Raw genomic sequence first — 21,461 nt, forward strand, 5'->3', positions numbered from 1 at the left:
GCTCTCTGCTTCCTGTTAGCCAACCAATCTTCTGCCCTTGCCAATATACTACCCCCTATACTATGAGCATTTATTTTCTGCAATAACCTTCATTGTGGCATTTTATCAAATGCCTTCTGGAAATCTACATACAGGACATGCACCAGTTCCCCTTTATCCAAAGCACGTTACTTCCTCAAAGGACTCCAATAAGTTGATTAAACACGATTTCCCTTTCACAAAATCATGTTGAATCTGCATGATGACCTTGAGCTTATCCACGTGCCCTGCTATATAACTTATTTAATAATAGCTTCTAACGTTTTCCCTGTGACAGATGTTAAGCTAACTGGCTCGTAGTTTCCCGCTTTCTGTTTCCCACCCATTTTGTATAATGGAGTTACATTTACTATCTTCCAATCTAATGGGACCTTCCCCCAACCCAGGGAGTTTTGGAAGATTAAAACCATTGCATCAACTATCTCCCTAGACACTTGTTTTAAGACCCTAGGATAAAGTCCATCTGGACCCGGGCTCTTGTCAGCCCGCAGCTCCAACAGTTTACTCAGTACCACTGCTCTGGTGACTGTAATTTTCCCGATTTCCTTCCCCAACTTCCATTTCCTGGTTTATGGCTGCTTCTGGGATGTTACCTGTATCCTCCATCATGAGAACTGATGCAACATATCTGTCAAGTGGCGCTTATTCATGAATAATCTACACACTGATGCTCACTCTCTAGGAGTGAGTACCGTCAGGACCACTCGGTTCCAGATCTCATTATAATTGTCATCGAAAGATAGGGCAGGATTTTTACCTTGTCGGGTGGGCGGGTGGGCGGGTGGGCCTGGGAGCGGTGCGAAGCCAACCACTGCCCACGATCAGACCCTGACCGTGATTTCACGCTGGCTGGCCAATTAACAGCCAACCAGCATGAAAAGTGCGCTGCAACGCTCAGCGTTGCCTGGTTGGGGACAGTGTGAGGCCGAGCATAGAAGTTTGTGTAGGTGCACACACTGAAAGCTCCCTGAAGCACAGAGCTGCCTCAGGGAGCTGAAGATTTTTAAAAACACAAATAAAGATTTTACAAATGTTAAAAACATGTCCCCTCATGTGACTCTGTCATGAGCAGGGACATGTTATAATGATATTTTAACATTTTTATTTTATTTTAATTCCAATGGAAACCTCAACCCGCCCATGGATGAGGTTTCATGAAAATATCCAAAGGCTGCCTGGCTGATTCGCCTGCCTGCCAACCATAAGGTTGGACGGGCAGCGAAAAATGGCATTCAATTGTTACTTTAATGTCCTTAATAGGCTTGGACAGCATTCTGGCTTGGGCTGAATTTTGAGGTCGTCGGGCGGGCGAGGTGGGCGGGCCCGGGAGCAGCCGGGGAACAGTCTGCCACCCGCGATTGGCCCCTGAACGTGAATTCACGCTGGCTGGCCGTTAGTTAGTGGTAAAGACTGCGCACGCGCTGAGGGCATGCACTGAAAGCTCCCTGAGGGCACAGAGCTGCCTCTAGGAGCTGAAGAATTGGGCATACACACACACAAAAAAAAAATATTTTAGAAATGATATAAACATGTCCCCACATGTGACCAAGTCATATGAAGAGGGTAATTTTAAAAACGATGTTAAATTTTTTTTCCGGTTTTTTATTTACCGCTGGAAGCCTCGTCCAATGGATGAGGTTTCGTAAAAAATGCAAAGGCTGCCTGGCCGATTTGCCCGCCCGCCAACTGAACGGTTGAACGGGCAGTGAAAAATAGAAATAAATTAATTGATTAAGGGCCTTAATAGGTCTCTTAATTTTCGGCGGGCGTGTGCGAGAGTCGGCAGCATGCCCGCTGACCAAAATATCGCTCAAGTACGTGATGATGTTGGGACGCTCGCCTGACGTCATCGTGCGCTATTTTACACTTGATAGGGTCGGGTGCACGCCCGTAGTGGTTTATTGGAGGTCTGAGTCTATATTCATGGAGGATTCTACACAAAACATTATCCCATTTTTTATCTTTCCAGACGTTTATGGACCTGCTGTGTTGTTTCTAGCAATTTCTGTTTTTATTAAACACCAGGGCTTTTGGGAACCTGTGCAGGATTTAAGATTTGTTTGATAGGCACAGCACATTAACCCCATGCTGTATCAGTATTAAATAATGTAAAGGAATATTTAGAGCCCTGAAGGAGAGATTTTGGCATTCCTTCCCGCTTCTCTGGTAATATATTGCCACCAGGGAGTTATAAAATATTTCTTAACGGAGGGGAAGCGAATAACCATTGTGACAAACTTTGCAGTTAGCTGAAGAAATTCTGACAGTTTGGTTTGGAGAAAGTAAGATGTGTCAGCGAGAGTGGAGGACCGATCAATATTATGTCTCAAATGGTTCCATTTAATTTTTTACACAATTTCTCCAAAGTGACATATTTTTTTTTATTGTACTAGTCCCCATTCACCTGGGCAGAGTAGAGCCTTTCCATCTCTGCAGTTGGGCTCTTAAGGTTCACATTTTAAATTGATGGATCACGAAAATGCAGGAAATTCTTAATAAAGTTTTGCTGCCCTTTCAACCCACTCTAGTCCCTTTGCACAATAAACCACTCCACAACTTGCAATATTCAGTTTGTTTACAAAATCACAGTCAGTCTACAATTGTGATGGTTTAGTTATTAGATCTGTAGCTATGCAAAAGATTTTTTTAAAGTGACATTAATTTGCATAATTACTTTCTAACTGCACAATGTAATTTAGATTTATTTGCTTCTTTCATTGCATTTAAATCTCCAAAATGTGTTAAATTCATTTTTTTTGTTGTCTGCTGTCATTTTTGTTATCTATCAGTAATGTATTATGAATTTTATATCAGCACACATTTCCTGTCTGTGCCACTCGACTTCCTGTTGCCACATTTTTATTACCCTTTTTGGTCAATTTTATAATTTCCCAATAATGCAAAAGCAAATACTGCAAATGCTGGAAATCTGAAAGAAAGAGAGAACATGCTGGAAACACCTAGCTGGTCTCACAGTATCTGTGGAGAGAGAGAGACAGATATAAGGGGCAGATTTAGCCATTGCGGTGGGGATCTCGCTGATGGCCTTGAAAATGGGGTGGGGGGTGACCCTATTTCAGTGGTCTGTGGGACCCAGGGCCACATCTTGACGGCAGCAACTGGAGCAAGAGTCCCAATCAAGGATGCCAACCCCCCCAGGAGCAACTGGTCAATTAGCAGCTCAGCAGCCTCATTAATGCCACCAAGAGTGATGGCCAGTGCTGGGATTGCATGTGGAAGAAGAGGATGCTGTGGATGGGAGATGACTTCACAACCAGGTGAGTGGGGCCTGGGCGCACTGGGCCCAGTCAGGCAGGACCTGGTGAAAGGGGTGGATTAATGAGGGAAGGTGGCACCCTCCACCTGGCAGTGTCTCCATGCAGCAGAGGGCTTCCATACCACTGGTAAAATGCCAGCTGAGATGGGAAAAGTCCCATAATTGTCCACATGACTACCAACAACATAGGTAGGACTAGGAAAGAGGTTCTGCTGAGGGACCATGTGTAGCTCGGGACTAAATTAAAAAGCAGAATCACAAAGGTAATAATCTGTGGATTACTACCTGAGCCACGTGCAAATTGGCGTAGGGTAAATAAGGTTAGAGAGGTAAATGCGTGGCTCAAAGATTGGTGTGGGAGAAATGGGTTCCGATTCATGGGGCACTGGCACAAGTGCTGGGGAAGTAGAGAGCTGTTCTGTCGGGACGGGCTTCGTTTGAACAATGCTGGGACCAGTGTCCTGGCGAAAGGAGAGCGGAGGTGCAGGATAATGAAGAGGCAAACGATATTCAAAGTGTGAAAGGGGCAGAAAATATAAGCAGAAGAATGCAGCAGAAATCAGAACCAGAATGAGCAATAATGGTAAAAAGTCAAAGCTTAAGGCTCGTTATCTGAATGCATACAGCATTTGTAACAAGATACATGAGTTGACTGCACAAATAGAAATAAATGGATATGACTTGATAGCTATTACAGCGATGTGGTTGCAGGGTGACCAAGATATTCAAGGGTGTTCGACATTCCAGAAAAATAGGCAAAAAGGAAAAGGAAGTGGGGTAGCTTTGTTAATAAAGGAAGGTTTCAGTGTGGTGGTGAGTGGTGATATAGGTGCAATAGATCGTGATGTGGTATCAGTTTGGGTGGAAATAAAGCTATTGGAAGAAGTCACAGGTGGGCACCGTCTATAGGCCCCCGAAGAATTGCCTACTGTAGGACAAAGTATAAATCGGGAAATAATGGAGGCATGCGAGAAGCGTGCTACAATTGTCAAGGGGGATTTTAATCTGCATATTGACTGGACAAATCAGATTGGCAGGGGTAACGAATGGAAGACGAATTTGTAGAGTGCATCAGGGATTGTTTCTTAGAGCAATATGTTGCAGAAACTACATGGGAACAGGCTATTTTAGATCTAGTAATGTGTAATGAGGTGGGATTAATAAGAGATATCGTAGTTAAGGATCCTCTAGGGGGTAGCGATCACAACATGGTAGAATTCCAAATTCAGTTTGAGGGCGAGCAACTTGGGTCTCAAGCCAGTGTCCTCAACTTAAATAAAAGCAATTACAGAGGTATGAAGAAAGAGTTGCCTAAAGCAGGCTGGGAAAATACACTAAGGGGAAGGTCAGTGGATGAGCAGTGGCAGACATTTAAGCAGATATTTCATAACACTCAGCAAAAATTTATCCCGGTCAAAAAGAAGGACCTGATGAGGAGGGTGAACCACCTGTGGTTAACAAAGGTGGTCAAGGAGAGTATCCAATCAAAGACTAAGGCATACAGATAGGCGAAAACTAGTGGTAGGCCAGAGGATTGGGAATTTTTTAGGAATCAGCAGCAGAGATGACTAAAAAGCTAATAAAGAGGGAGAAAATTGATTATGAAAGTAAATTGACAAGAAATATAAAAACAAACAGCAAGAGCTTCCATGAGTATATAAAAAGAAAGAGAGTGACTAAAGTGAGCGTCGGGCCCTTGGAGGATGCAACTGGAGAATTGGTAATGGGGAACAGAGAAATGGCAGATAATTTAAACCAATATTTTGCATTGGTCTCCACTGTGGAGGACACTATAAACATCTCGAAGATATCAGATAAGTAAGGAGCTAATGGGAAGAGAGAGCTTGTAACAGTCTCTATCACGAGGGACAAACTATTTGACAAAGTAATGGGACTAAAGGCAGACAAGACACCAGGACCTGATGGCCTGCAACCAAGGGTTTTAACAGAAGTAGCTGCAGAGATAGTGAAGGCATTGGTCGAAATATTCCAGAACTCAGTGGATCCTGGGAAGGTCCCAGCGGATTAGAAAACTGTTAATGTGACTCTGTTCAAGAAGGGAGGGAGACAAAAAGCAGGAAACTATAGATCAGTCAGCCTAACATCTGTCGTTGGGAAAATGCTAGAGTCCATTATTAAGCAAGATATAGGACATTTAGAAAAACTTAAAGCAATCAAACAGAGTCAACAGGGCTTTGTGAAAGGAAATCATGTTTGAGAAATTTGATAGAGTTCTTTGAGGATATAATAAGCAGAATTGATAAAGGGGAACCAGTAGACGTAGTGTATTTGGATTTCCAGAAGGCATTTGATAAGGAACCACATGAAAGGTTATTGCACAAGATAGGGGCTTACAGTATTGGGGGTAATGTATTAGCATGGGTTGAGGATTGGTTAACACACAGAAGACAGAGAGTCGGGATTAATGGGTCTTTTTCAGGTTGGAAAGACGTAATTAGTGGAGTGCCACAAGAATCAGTCCTAGGCCCTCAATTATTTACCATCTATATTAATGACTTGGAGGAGGGGGCAGAGTGTAATGTATCCAAATTTGCTGATGATACAAAAATAGGTGGGAAGGCATGTTGTGATGAGGACAGAAGGAATCTGCAAGGGGATATAGATAGGATGAGTAAGTGGGCAAAAACTTGGCAGATGGAGTTTAATGTAGGATAATGTGAGGTAGGAAAAATCAAAAGGCAGACTATTATTTAAATGGAGAGAGACTCCAAAAAAAGTGCAGAACAGAGGGATCTGGGTGTTCTTGTGCATGAAACACAAAAAGTTAGCATGTTGATGCAGCAAGTAATTAAGAAGGCAAATGGAATTTTGGCCTGTATTGCTAGGGGGTTAGAGTTTAAAAATAGGGGAGTCTTGTTACAACTGTACATGGTGTTGGTGAGGCTGTACCTGGAGTACTGTGTACAGTTTTGGTGCCCGTATTTAAGAAAGGATGTACTGGCATTGGAGGCAGTTCAAAAGAGATTCACTAGGCTGACTCCTGGAATGAAGAGGTTGACTTTTCAAGAACAGCTAAACAGGTTAGGCCTTTATTCATTAGAGTTTAGAAGAATGTGGGGTGATCTTACTGAAATGTATAAGATTCTGAGGGGGCTTGACAGGGTAGATGTTGAGAAGATGTTTCCACTAGTGGGGGAATCTTGAACTAGGGGACATAGTTACAGAATAAGGGGGCACTCATTTAAAACTGAGATACGAAGGAATTTCTTCTCTCAGAGGGTAGTGAATGTCTGGAATTCTCTACCCCAGAGAGTTGTGGAGGCTAGATCACTGAAAGTATTTAAAGAATAGGTAGATAAATTTTTGAAATATCAGTGAGTTCAGGTCTATGAGGAGCTGGCGCGAAAGAGGAGTTGAGGCCTGGTGCAGATCAGCCATGATCTTATTGAATGGCGGGGTAGGTTTGAGGGGCCGATTGGCCTACTTTTGCCCCTATATCTTAAGTTCTACTTAAATGGCTCACTTTCCCTCTGGGCATGAGGTCTATCTGACACCTTTCCTGCCACTGGCAAAATGCCATTATTTTATATATTAGTTCAGCGCTAAACGTGTTGTGAAATTTTAAATTCAAATCCATTTTTATTGATCTTCCTGTGAGTTCAACCAGCTCTTTGCTTCATCCTTGTCCCTAAATTACTAACCCTATTTGGCATAAAAATAAAAGCAAGACCAACATTATTGAGTGTTTTGCACAACCTCATGATATGTGAAGTGTTTTATAGCCAATTAAGTACTTGCATTAATTATATTGTAATACATTCGTAAGCTGCTTGTGGGTGGGGATGGAGGGGGAGCGGGCTGGTGTTCCCGCCTGTCCGGGATGCTATGGAGCGTGATTGATAACTTTGCTGCTCTGATCCTGTGTGGGTGAGCAGCTCCAGCCAGAGGCTCACATTGGGGACTGGTGTTTGTCACGCTACAGGGTGAATACTGCTGGGGAAGAAAAATAAACCAGTACAGATTGAGGCCTCCATTAGAATGTTTAAAAAAAAAGTGCAAATACTAGCTGCTTTGCAAGGTTTGACAATCTGAATGAATAAAGCCTCATCATAAGACCATAAGACATAGGATCAGAAATTAGGCCATTCGGCCCATCGAGTCTGCTCCGCCATTCAATCATGGCTGATAAGTTTCTCAACCCCATTCTCCCGCCTTCGCCCCGAAACCTTTGATCCCCTTACCAATCAAGAACCTATCTATCTCCGTCTTAAATACACCCAATGACCTGGCCTCCACAGCCTTCTGTGGCAATGAATTCCATAGATTCACCACTCTCTGGCTAAAGAAGTTTCTCCTCATCTCTGTTCTAAAAGGTCTTCCCTTTACTCTGAGGCTGTGCCCTCGGGTCCTAGTCTCTCCTACTAATGGAAACATCTTCCCCACATCCACTCTACCCAGGCCTTTCAGTATTCTGTAAGTTTCAATCAGATCCCCCCTCATCCTTCTAAACTCCATCGAGTATAGACCCAGAGTCCTCAAACGTTCCTCATATGTTAAGCCTTTCATTCCTGGGATCATTCTCGTGAACAGTTTATGGATAGAAAGATAATTGACAATTATACAAATGTGCAGTTCTGATACATTGACTTTCTGTTGACTGTGGGGCTGCTGCACAGTGAATTCAATTGCAGCAATTTTATTCCACAGAAATTGAGAGAAACATCACTGGAATCTTTGAAAACTCTGAAGATAATTAACATAGTATAATTACTGATAATGTTCTGTTTCGACTAAAACTACATGCCCTCATATTAAAATATTTAATAGCTCACAAGCAAAATACTTGATAGTTTTATTTATATTACATCTTGTGGCAGTGTTAAATAAATAAACTTCTAATAATGCTGTGAGTAAGCTGAAAAGCAGCTCACTGCTTTGGACATTTTTAGTAAAGCTCTATAAGAATAATGACTAAAATGCTTCAGGCTTACTCTCAGGAAATCAAATACTGTATTTCCATGCAACTTGTTCCAAATTGCCTCATCAGTTGCTCCAATGATGCATTAACCCTGTCTTCATGTAAAAATGTGGCTTATGTGTGGTAAACTGTGTATTGGGTTGTTTTTCATGTTGCCTTAAATCAGTGCAATCTGACACCTTAGATAATCTGTAAAAGCATTGGGTGATAAATACATTTAATAAGGGCTTCCTGGTCACTAACTGACCAGCTGGTCAAAAATCGCATCGGGCGTCCGGTGTCGACACAGGGCCGGGATCTGGAAATTTAGCCGATGTTGGGTGTCCAACCCCAGAACAAAAGTCCTGCCCATTAAATACAGGCTAATGGTAAGGGAGTGCTGTGGTTATGCTAGTGGACCACTATTCAGGCTACATGAGTTCAAATCCCGCTGCGGTTGTTTCAGACTTTAAATTCAGTCCAGAAAAAAATCTGGAAATAAAATGATCATGTCAGTAAAAGTGAAAATAGTTGTTGATAAAATCCCAACCTTCACCAGTGTGACTGCAGGGCCACATCAATGCGCTTGACTCCCAGTTGCATTTTGGGGTGGTCTAGCAAGCCACTCAGTTGCATTAAACTTGGAACAAATATGGTTGGGAATTTTTGGCTCCGCCACGCTGGGGCCCATCACGGGAGATTCGGCGGCCCAGCCAAAAGTCCATTGACTTTCGGTGGGATCGAACGATCCCAGCAGTGGGCAGGGCCAAAAAATCCTGCCCTAGGGATGGGAAGTAAATGGCAGTCTGTCAATGAGACCGCATCCTCAGAATGAATAATAAGTATTATACAAGAGGCGCTTGATAGCAGAGAACTTGAATATTACTGAAAAGAGAGACATGTTGCCAAAATTTTTGTCTTGCATTTATCGGGACAAATGCAAGAATGCCAAATTTCTAATTATCGCGATAACTTGTACTACAAGAGAAAAGGGTGCTGATCTGATTGCCTGCAGCATTGCCATGGAGAAAGCAATGGGGAATTATAGGCTCCTCGAGCTCCCTGGAAATTCAAAAAAGGTTCAAGGCTTTCCAGTCTCTTCCTACCTACATTCATGATTCCTCTGCCACTCTGTCCTTTTCCAATTTCCAATCTCCTGGCCTTAACTGCTTCCTCCTCACTATGGATGTCCAATCCCTCTACACCTCCATCCCTCACCAGGACGGTCAGAGGGCTCTCTACTTTTTCTTTGAAATGAGGCCCAGACAATCCCCATTCACCATCCCTCTCCTCCGTCTGGCTGAACTTGTTCTCTCACTGAACAATTTCTTCTTTAACTTGCCTCATTTCCTCCAAATAAATGGTGCGGCTATGGATACCCGCATGGGCCTCAGTTGTGCCTGTCTTTTTGTGGGGTTCGTCGAGCATGATGCACTGCAGGAACTAACCAAGGCTCCTTAGACAACACCTTCCAAACCTGCAACCACTACCATCTAGAAGGACAAGAGCAGCAGACACATGGGAACACCCCCACCTGGAAGTTCCCCTCCAAGCCACTCACCATCCTGACTTGGAAATATATCACTGTTTTCACTGTTGCTGGGTCAAAATCCTGGAACTCTGTCCCTAACAGCACTGTGGGAGTACCTACACCAAATGGACTACAGTGGTTCAAGAAGGCTGCTCACTGCCACCTTCTGAAGGGCAGTTAGGGATGGGCAATAAATGGTGGCCCAGCCAGCAACACCCACATTCCATGAATGAATAAAAAAACATATTCCTTTAGTTTGCAGAGAACAGGTCCCTGTATATATATATATATATGTCACTTCTGTGCCCTGGCCAATCAGAGCCAAACAATCAGTACCCCTTTTCTCCTGTAATATAAATTGTTGCAATCATTTGAAATTTTGCATTCTTGCATTTGTCCTGATGAATGCAAGATGAAAACCTTTGGCAAGTGTCTCTCTTTTCAGCAATATTTTACAAGAGCTAACACTTTTCATGAGACATATGCTGTTTTCATGGTTGATCTATACTATATAAATAATACAAATAGCTGTTCAATCTATTAGAAATGATAGAGAAATAACTATGAGCACTATAATGGTTCTAACGTATCTTTTCAAAGTTGCCAAGGGGATCACTGAAGGACTGCTTCAATATAGGTGGGCTAATGCTGCACAGGGTATGAATGTAAATTAGTGTGAAACGGCCTTTGGAGTAGGTTTTGCTTGGATTTAAAGTGCTTGCAAGACAAGTTGGTACCTGACTTGATAATTATGCTGCCACTTGCCTGTTGATGTGCATACAAAACTATTTTGCATTGATGTGAAAGTAGTGGTGCAAATGCACCATTAAATCACCGGCTACTGTCAATCACAGATGGGAGATTGTATCCCATACTTTTTACATCATTTTTTACTTCTTGAGTTTTGATATATTTTATTCATGTATTCCATACATGTTGGATGAGAAATTCAATGTCCATCACAGGAGCAGCTTAAGACTGCAATCTGCATATTTAAACAGCCTTACTCATTATTTAGGGAGGGCTGGGGGGTGCTCAACTGTGTACAGACCTGCCTGAATAATGCATCAGGTGGCCTTTGGGCATCAAAGGGACGACTGAGGTGCACCCCGCCCACACCAACCTGTGAATTTTAGCTGCTGGCGGCTGTATTTCGTGCGTTAAACAAATGGCCACAAATTGAATTTCTTCCCCAGCCTCTACCCAGGTAAATGATTTGGATGGAGGCAAAAGATGATATTGTTTGAAAGTTTGCTCATGATATCAAATGAGGGAATAGGGCAAACGGTAAGGAAGAAGGCAAATTAATGCAGGAGGACATAGACAGGTTAGCATAAAGGGCGGATAAGTGCCAGGTGTAGGGGCAGATTTTGATATGCCTCCTATCATTGGTCAAGAGGCCGATGGGGCAAAGCTTCCAAAAGTGCAGGCCAGAACCATTTTGATAGTCAAGCCTCAAACATATTTGCTGCAATGTGGAGAAGTAATGAGGTGAGGAGGGCCATTACTTATCAAAATTGCTATAAGAATGGACTTGTATTTATATAGAGCCTTTCAGGGCATACCAAACCCCTTTACAGCCATGGAAGTACTTTTGAAGAGTAGTCGCCATTGTAATGTAGGAAATGTGGCAGCCAATTTGTAGGCAGCAAACTCTCACAAACAGTAACACGTTAATGGCCAGACAATCTCTTTTAGTAATGCTGGTTGAGGGACAGATGCTGGACTTGACCTTGGGGGAAACTCCCCCACTCTTCTTTGAATTGGTGGCATAGGATATTTTATCTTCACCTGAGGGGGAAGACCCAGCTCGGTTTAACATCTCATCTGACTGCCAGCACCTAAACAGTGCAGCATTCCCTCAGTGCTGCACTGATGTTAAAGACGGGACTCAAGTCTCTCGGGTAGGACTTGAACCTGCAATCAGCTGGCTCAGAGACAAATGCGCTACCGCTGAGACAAGGCGGACACAAATGCATAATGTTAAGCATCCAGGATAAATACATTTTAGAATTAGAAAATCAGACTGAGCAAATATGTTTTTTAATAAGTGAAATAGAGTAAAAAACACTTACAATTCAGGCAGGTGAGGCCATCCACTCAGTTGAATATGCAGAAAGATGTTTAAAAGTTAGGGAGTCCAAGACAGATCTGGAAAAAAATATATCTGCAGGTACAAAATGTAACTATTAAAACAATTATTCAATACGTTAGCAGTAACAGGGCAATTAGAAAATAGGTAAGAGCCATAAAAGAGGCTAATAGAACCATCTGGTGAAGCACAGAAGACAGTTACTATACCAAATGATCACTTTCTCCAAATATTCACTGGGGATGAGGTACCCTCCCTAAATAGCAATAACATAAGTAGAATTAGTCGCTTTGACATAAATGAGATGGAAGTCCTGGACAGACTAACAGGAGTCAAAACAAATGAGCCCTGAGGGATAGATGATATTCATCTCTGAGTACGAAGGGGGATGAGGGATGACAAATCATTATGAAGAAGCCGATAAACACTGGGGTGATCCCAGTGGACTGATAACAGACCAACATGATAACAGACTGTCATTTTTAAAAAAAGGTGACAAAACAGATCAATGCAACTACTTTAAAACAATACTGTTGAAAATATTTTGCTTTTATCTGTTGAAAATAATGGGTTTGATTATCCAGAGCAAGCTTCAGATTTATCTGTATGACACTAGTAAATATGGCATTAATTTAGCAAATGGAAGTCAACATGAGTTCAAGGAGTCCGAATCCTGCCTGACCAAGCTCCTTGGCTTTTGTTGAGCATATGACAACCCAAACAGACTGTGGGAAGCTCTTGTAATATGAGGTATGTTGACTTCCAAAACAGCATTTGACAAAAGTTTATATGAGAGATAATTTATTAAAGCTTCAGTTAGTCGGGAGTCAGGGCAATACTTGAAAATGCACAATGAATGGTGCCTATGCAGCTAAGAATGAAATAGAAAGCGCTCGGGAGGTCTCTGGAATACATCATAACGTCTGCCTGCTTACATCATACCCAATGCCATCAGAAATTCTAGGATCAGGAATATTCACGTCCTATTTTTGATGCCACTGGGAAGCCGTAAGGCAGAGAAGGAATGGCACAAAATGCTGTGGTGTAACCAGGCTGACAGACTCTGCCGGGGTCCATGAAAATTATTTTAAAATTGCCTGGCTCCATTGTCTGCCTGTTTAGGTAGTGCCAGCCTTTGAACGTAGGCTGTTGCCCTGCTCCCACTCCCCACAGCCCAAGTAATGACGAACACAATGAACCCCAGGAGTTTTAAAAAAACATATTCTTTCACGTTAGTTGAAATTCTTCCCTCCCCCTGTTGGCGGGATCAATGGCAGGCTGGGGTGGGAGGGTGGTGGGGGGTTTGTAGAGAATTTGGCAGGAGGTCCAAAAATTTGCTTCACGCTGGCGTGAAGTGGCAACGGGATCTTCCGATGCTGCCCGCCATGGCGGATCATGATTCATGCTGGAGGCCGGTGTGAAACTGATTTGCATCCCGCTAATTGGATGCAAATGATGGCCCGACTGGAATCTCCCCCCCCTCCCCCATGGTCGATTGTCCGCGATGCCAGTGGGAAAACACACCAGTCCAGAACACACCTGGACCAACGTGACGTCCAAAAGTCGGGGCTTACCTTAAGGGTCTTGGTGAGCTTGCGGACATCCGATGACAAGATGGAGGCCTCTAGCTACTGGACCCTGGAGCACCACACGCAGCACAGAGTGGGTGGAGCTTTGTCCATATGGTTCCTCCGGGAAACAGCTTCCAGAGGGTGGGAGTTCTCCATGCAGCAATATCGCTCAGGCTTTGGGACTTCTTCCAGGGACATCACCATGGGTTCAGACATTCTTCCAGGGTCTTCACCATGGGTTTGGACCTTCTTTCAGGGAGGTCGCCATGGGATCGGAACCTCAAGCTGCGGGATGGAAGGCAGCAGGAGGTACTGTTGGGCGACGAGGGACTGGTGGTCGGGGGTGGGGTGTTAAAGGAGGCTAGGAAGGCTGCAGTTGTGGTGGGTGTTTGGGGGCCTACAGGGGGTGTGTTGGTGGCCTGGGATGCAGGTGTTGCCAGGTGGTACAGGGAACGTATGGCGAGGTTGGGGGTAAGGGCTATGTTGGCTGCAGGACGGGTAGGCCACTGTTGTGTGGAAGGGCATAACTGCACTGCAAGTTGTCGAGAAGGATTGTGGGCCAGCTCCCTCCAGAGCGCTGAGCCCATCTACATGCAAGGAGAAAGGTCAGGCAGGCATCTGATAGTGGTAATTTGTGTGTGGAGCCGGAAGACGTAGGTATGGTTCTAAATGAATACTTTGTGTCGGTGTTCACAAGTGAGGGGGATGACGTGGGTATGGAAATCAGGCAGAAGGACTGTGATATAATTAAAGAAATTAGCATAGAAAGGGAGGAGGTTCTAAATGGTCCAGCAGGCTTACAAGTAGATAAATCTCCAGGCCCGGATGAAATGTATCCCAGGCTGTTGAGTAAGGCAAGGGAGGAGATAGGAGGGGCACTGGAAATAATTTTCAATACCTCACTGGCCACAGGAGAGGTGCCAGAGGACTTGAGGACAGCCAATGTAGTACTGTTATTCAAGGAGGGAGGAAGGGATAAACCAGGGAACTACAGGCCAGTCAGTCTAACCTCAGTGGTGGGGAAACTATTGGAAGCAATTCTGAGGGACAGAATTAATCTACACTTGGAGAGACAGGGATTAATCATGGATAGTCAGCATGGGTTTGTTAAGGGGAGGTCATGTCTGACCAATTTGATTGAATTTTTTGAAGAGGTGACCAGGTGTTTAGATGAGGGCAGGTGTTTAGATGAGGGCAATGCATTTGATGTAGTCTACTTGGACTTCAGCAAGGCTTTTGGTAAGGTGACAGATAACGAAGGTAAGAGCCCATGGGATCGAAGGCAATTTGGCAAATTGGATCTAGAATTGGCTGAGTGGCAGGAAACAGAGGATGATGGTCGAGGGGTGTTTTTGTGACTGGATGCCTGTGTCCAGTGGGGTTCCACAGGGGTCAGTGTTGGGTCCCTTGCTGTTTGTGGTATATATAAATGATTTAGACTTGAATGTAGGAGGGTTGATCAGTAAGTTCGCGGATGATACGAAAATTGGTGGGGTGGTAAATAGTGAAGAGGATAGCCTTACATTACAGGAAGATATAGACGGGCTGGTCAGATGGGCTGATCAGTGGCCAATGGAATTTAATCCGGATAAGTGTGTGGTGATGCACTTGGGCAGGACAAACAAGGCACGGGAATACATGGTGAATGGTAAAACCCTGGGAAGTACGGAGGATCAGAGGAACCTTGATGTACATGTCCACCGGTCCCTTAAGGTAGCGGGACAGGTAGATAGGGCGGTTAAGAAGGCATATGGGATACATGCCTTTATTAGCTGAGGCATAGGATATACAAGCTGGGAGGTTATGCTGGAACTGTATAAAATGCTGGTTAGGCCACAGCTAGATTATTGCGTGCAGTTCTGGAATCCGCATTATAAGAAGGATGTGATTGCACTAGAGAGAGTGCAGAGGAGATTTACCAGGATGTTGCCTGGGCTGGAGAGTTTTAGTTATGAGGAGAGATTGGGTAGACTGGGATTATTTTCCCTGGAGCAGAGGAGACTGAGGGGGGGACATGATTGACACGTATAAAATTATGAGGGGCATAGATAGGGTGAACAGGAAGGAATTTTTCCCCTTGGTGGAGGGATCAATAATCAGGGGGGCATAGATTTAAGGTAAGGGGCAGGAGGTTTAGAGGGAATGTGAAGAAGAATTTTTTCACCCAGAGGGTGGTGGGAATCTGGAACTTTTAATGCATTGTATTGCTGGCCCCTTCTGTACAGCCTGGATACTGATGGCATTGGCCACCTGCTTGGCTTCCTCCTTCCATCAGCCAGGTACAGTATATTCGAACCTGGACATGGCAGGGAGGCATCACTAAACTTCTGAGCTGGACCTTCACCCCCTCCTTTCAGACATCGCCGTAGTTTGTATTGACAGTGAGGATGCCCGGACAACTTTTAAATATAGCGCCTGGATATGACGGCGGGGCGTGTGCCATCCAGCCCATCCCCTGCCACACAAGACGTTGGGAAACCCCGACTATATAATTAATTACGCCGGGGACGGAAGATACCGTGTGACTTCCCGTTGGCCTCTGCCGTGGGAAACACTCCCTACCCCCGTCCCTGGCCCTGCCCCAGCCATGGGACTTTGTCCTGGAATGGAAAATTCTGCCTGTTATGTGGGCATCGCTGGCTAGGTCAGCACTTATTGCCAATCCTTAGTTGCCCTTGAGAAGGTGTTGATGAGCCAGTTTCTTGAACTGCTGCAGGTCATGTGGTATAGGTATACCCACAGTGCTGTGGCAAGGGAGTTCCACGTTTTTCCAGGAATATATTGAACAGCTCCATGAAAAAGCTGGCAGAGGCACATTGGGCTGAATGGCCTCCTTCTGTGCTGTATCCCTCTATGATTCTGTTCCTTTGGATGGAAAGTTGAATAGTTACGTGTTATTCCCTCCAGCACACTGCAGTGGTTACATACTGGCATATGCTTTGACATGTTTGAATCTGGTTCTTTGCTGGACAAGCAACTGGGACATTTCACTCCTGATGTTTCTGAACAATCAAAAAACTCTCATGACCAGGTGACTTCAGATGGCGGAAGTGCTATCATAGAAATAAAGGATTTACTAAATTTTATCACCTTTCACCATCTTTACCTGTGGGATTGTTCATTCATATTTGAAGTGTTAAATTGACCTCTCAGTGTCTAACCTATCAAGCTCCTTCAGAATCTTCTACGTTTCAATGAGATCCTCTCCCACCGCTATGTAAACGGCCTATTAAGGCCATTAAGAAAGTAATTGATGTCATTGGTAACGTTGCCTGTCCAACCTGAAGGTTGGTAGGCAGACAAAAAGGCCAAGCAGCCTTTGTATTTTTTAGGAAACCTCATCCACGAGTGGGATGAGGTTTCCTAAAGCTTTTATTAAATAAATGAAAAAAAATTTCCAAATATAAAAACATGTCCCATCTCATGTGACACAGTCACATATGAGGGGACATGTTTAAATAAATGTTTCAACCATTTATTTAATTATTTGAACATTGATTCAATCTCCCTGAGGTATGGAGCTGCCTCGGGGAGATTGAAGCACTCTTCTGCGCGCATGCGCGAAAGAGCGCTGGCCCTGACTCTCCCTTCTCCCCCGGCCCGCACAGGTAGTGCTGAGCGCAACAGCTCACATACTATGCTGGGTGGGCCTTAATTGGCCGCCCGCGTAAAATGGCATTGCAGAGCCGATCACGGGCGGCGCTGAGCCCGCCCACCGCCTGAAAAATTCAGGCTTATGAGTCACAAAAGGTTAGTACGTAAGTACAGCACGTAATCAAGGTGGCTAGTGGAATGCTATCCTTTATTACAAGAGGAATTGAACATAAAAGTAAGGATGTTCTACTTCAGTTACACAGAGCATTGGTGAGACCGCATCTCGAATACTATGTGCAGTATTTTGGTCTCCTTATTTAAAGAAGGATGTAAATGCATTGGAGGCAGTTCAGAGGAGGTTTACTAGATTGATACCTAGAATGAGTGGGTTGTCTTGTGAGGATAGGTTGGACATTGACTGGGCTTATTTCCACTGGAGTTTAGAAGAGGTGAGGGGTGACTTGATTGAAGTGTATAAGATGCTGAACGGTCTTAACAAGGTGGGCGTGGAAAGGATGTTTCCTTTTGTGGGTGAGTCCAGAACTAGGGGGCACTGTTTTAATATTATGGGTCACCCTTATAGGACAGAGATGAGAAGAATTTTTTTCTCTCAGAGGGTTGTGCGACTTTGGAACTTTCTGCCTCAGAAGGCGATGGAGGCGGGGTCATTGAATATTTTTAAGGCAGAGCTAGATAGATTCTTGTTAGGCAAGGGAATAAAAATTATCAAAGGGGTAAATGGGAATGTGAAACTCGAAACACAAACAGATCAGCCATGATCTTATTGAAGGGCGGAGCAGGCTCGAGGGCCGAATGGCCTACTTTTGCTCCTATTTTGCATGTTCGTATCTACTGGCTCCCCTTTATCTATCCTACTAGGTACACCCTGAAAAATCTCTAATAAATTTTTCAAACACAATTTCCCTTTCATAATATCATGTTGATTTTGTCTGATTATACTATGACTTTTTAAGTGCATTGTTAAGACTTCCTCAATAATTGACTCCAACATTTTCTCGATGAGCGATGTCAGGCAAACTGGCTTGTAGTTCCTTGTTTTCCTTCTTCTTCCTTTCTTGAATAGTTGTGTTGCATTTGCTAACATCTAATTTTGTGGGACTGCTTGAAAAGCGAGCGACTTTTTGAAAATCATAGCCATTACGCCCACTGCATCTCTGTAGCTACCTTTTTAGAACCCCAGGATGTAGGCCACCAAGTCTTGGGGATTTATTAGCTTTTAGTCCCATTATTTTCTCTATGACTTCTCTGCTGATATTAATTACTATGCATTCCTCATGCTTATTAGCCTCTTATTTCTGCAATGTAATTTATGCCTTTCACTGTGACAGACACAAAATACTTGTTCAATGTCTGTGTCCATTTCCTCAAACCCCATGATAATTTCTCCTGTCTCTGCCTCCAGGGACCAAGGTTTACTTTAGCTACTCTCCCTCATTTTATAAACTTGTAAAAGTTCTTATTCATTTATAAATTTTCTATTTTCATTTTTGTTTATTTTACTGGTTAGTTTACTCTCGTATCCTTTTTTTCCCTTTTTAATCAACATTTTGGTAGCCCTTTGCTGATTTCTAAAACTCTCCCAATCCTCAGGCTTATTATTATTCCTCACAATATTTTAATCGAATATCATCCTTAACTTCCCTAGTGTGGATCCTATATGGATCTTTCTCACTGAGTTTTTACTTTGTGATGAAACATGCTTTGTTGAGCATTTTGAAGCATTTCTTTAAAGGCTTCCCCTGGGGCAAAATTTTCCCCCCATCGGGGAGAAGAGCAGGAGCGGGCGCAAGTGGGATGGGTTCCCGATCGGTGTCCCCGATTGGGGGCGTGCCGCCATTTTACATGGGCGGGCCAATTAAGGCCCGCCCAGCATGACATCCGCCAGGAAGTGCTATGCGCTCCCTGTGCAGGCGAGGAGGGGATTCCCTCAGCCGGGAGTGCGTTCTTTCACACATGCACGCGAAATAGTGCACAGATCTCCCTGAGGCAAAATGCTGCCTGAGGGAGATTGGCTCAGATTTTCAACTTTTAATAAAGGAGTTTAAAAATTTTCCCTGCCATGTCCCCTCGTGTGACACTGTCACATGAGTTGGGACATGTCCATAACTTTTATTTAAACCTTTCAATAAAATTTAAATACCCTCACGAAACCTCATCCCGCCCGTGGATGAGGTTTTATGTTTTTTCACAAGTCAGCCTGGGCTCCCAGCCTGACCGCCAACCTTAAGGTTGGACGGGCAGGTTCATTAATGAGCAGAATTGGTTTTCTAATGGCCTTAATAGGCCGTTGACAGGTCGGCGGGGGCGCATCCGACTCAGCTGCGCCCCCGCTGATCTGAAAATGGAAATGACGCGGGGTGACGTTGGGAGTTCCACCCGACGTCACCCCGCGTCATTTTACACATCGGCAAGCGGGCCCCAGGCCCGCTAGCTGACCGGAAGATCCTGCCCCTGGTTATTTATTGCTATACCTCTTTGTCTATTTACCCTATAAACATCACCCAGCGCTCCCCTTATATCTATGTAATTGGCTTCGTTCTTGTTTTGGACGTGACTATGTCACTCTCAAATTTAAAATGATATTCAATTCTATTTTGAGCACCTTTTACCAGAGGATATTTTACTGCGAGTTTACTAATTAAATCTACCTCATTACACAATTCAAGATCTAAAATACCTTGTCCCTAATTGGTTCCATAATGTATTATTTTACAAAACTGGTGCAAAATGATTCTACAAATTCATCTTCAAGATTCCCATTGCTAATTTGATTGTTCCAGTCTATATGGAGACTAAAGTCTCTCACAATTATTACATTGCCTTTGTTACCATCCCAAATTTTTTATTCATCAATGCTCTGTCCAGTGGTATAACTACTGTTAGGGTGGCCTATTAGCTCCTCCCATCCACGGTTTCTGACTTTGGTACTCCTAATCGCCACCCGTATTGATTTCACTTCCTGATCTTCTGAGCCAATATCCTTTCTCACTACTATGTCAGGGCTACTCCTCCTCCTTTTCCATTCTTCCTGCCTTTTTAAAATGCTGTGTACCCTGGAATATTTGTTTCCCAACCTTGGTCATCTTGTAATAATGCCTCTGTCATGGTGATTATATCAAACATAGTTTTCTCTGTCTGTGCCACTTGTTCATCGATCTTGTCATAAATGCTTCATGGATTCAGCTAAAGAGCCTCAAATTTTATTTTCTAACCACTTTTCTTTGCATGGTATGTCTTGCTGATGCACCATGACCATTAAACACTCTGTTGCTTCCTGTTTAACTCTGCTTGTCTCTTCCCAAATCAATACACTGACCAATTGCCTCAACTTTTCTCTTTAGATTTTTATATCTCCCTTCACCTGACCACTTCTAGCCTAATTAAGTTAAAGCCCTATCCACAATCCTAGTTATACAATTCACCAGGACATTGATGGAAGCTTGGTTTAAGTGCATCCTATCCATTGGTACAGCTCCCTCTTTCCATAATACTGCTGCCAGTGGCCTATGAATTGAAACTTCTTCTTACCACACCTCTCTTTGAATCATGTGTTTAATTCTCTAATCAGCTTGACATGCTGACAATTGGAACATGGTTCAGGTAACCTCTAAAGATTATTACCTTTGAGATTCTGCATTTTAATTTGAACCCGAAACAAATCTTCAAACCTTCTCAGCAGAACATCATTCATAGCTCTACTTATGTTGTTGGTTCCTACATGAACCAGGACATCTGAATCCTCCAGCTTCCACTGCAAATTCATCTCTAGCTGCAAGGCGGTATCATTAACCCTGGCATCGGGTATGCAACACAACCTTCAGAACTCACAGTCATTGCTGACAGAATAGTATCTATCCCTCTAGCTATATTGTCCCCTATCACATGATTTTTCACTCCCTCGCCTCCTACTCCCAAACTTGAATGACTTCCTGCACCATGCAGCCATTGTCAGCTTGCTCATCCACCCCAGATAGTTGGTCAAAGTCAAGGGCCTAAACTTCTCCATTAACCCATCCTGGATCCCCATGCCTTCCTGAATCGCAGTCGCATCCTCCTGTCCCTGACTACTTTTTATTCTTTATTCTTTCATTGGATATGGATGTCACTGGCAAGACCAGCATTTGTTGCCCATATCCAACTGCCCTTGAAGGGGATGGTTTGTCATTTCAGAGGGCAGTTAAGAGTCAACCACACATTACTGTGACAAAAATAGAAAATGCTGGAAAAACTCATCAGGTCTGACAGTGTCTGTGGAGAGAAAAACAGAGTTGATGTTTGGGGTCCGTATGACCCTTCTTCACGGTTCTAAAGGAGGGTCATACAGACTCGAAACGTCAACTCAGTTTCTCTCTCCACAGATACTGTCAGACCTACTGAGTTTTTCCAGCATTTTCTGTATTTTTTTTTTTAGATTTCCA

At 43.7% G+C, this 21,461-nt stretch overlaps 1 protein-coding gene across 1 annotated transcript in view; it reads left to right on the forward strand.

The window, feature by feature from the left end:
- Positions 1–21,461, forward strand: part of grik2 (glutamate receptor, ionotropic, kainate 2) — a 538,314-nt gene that overhangs the window by 141,569 nt on the left and 375,284 nt on the right. The window lies entirely within an intron of this gene.

Source organism: Cetorhinus maximus, chromosome 5, assembly GCF_964194155.1.
Source record: "Cetorhinus maximus chromosome 5, sCetMax3.hap1.1, whole genome shotgun sequence".
Lineage (NCBI taxonomy): Eukaryota > Metazoa > Chordata > Chondrichthyes > Lamniformes > Cetorhinidae > Cetorhinus > Cetorhinus maximus.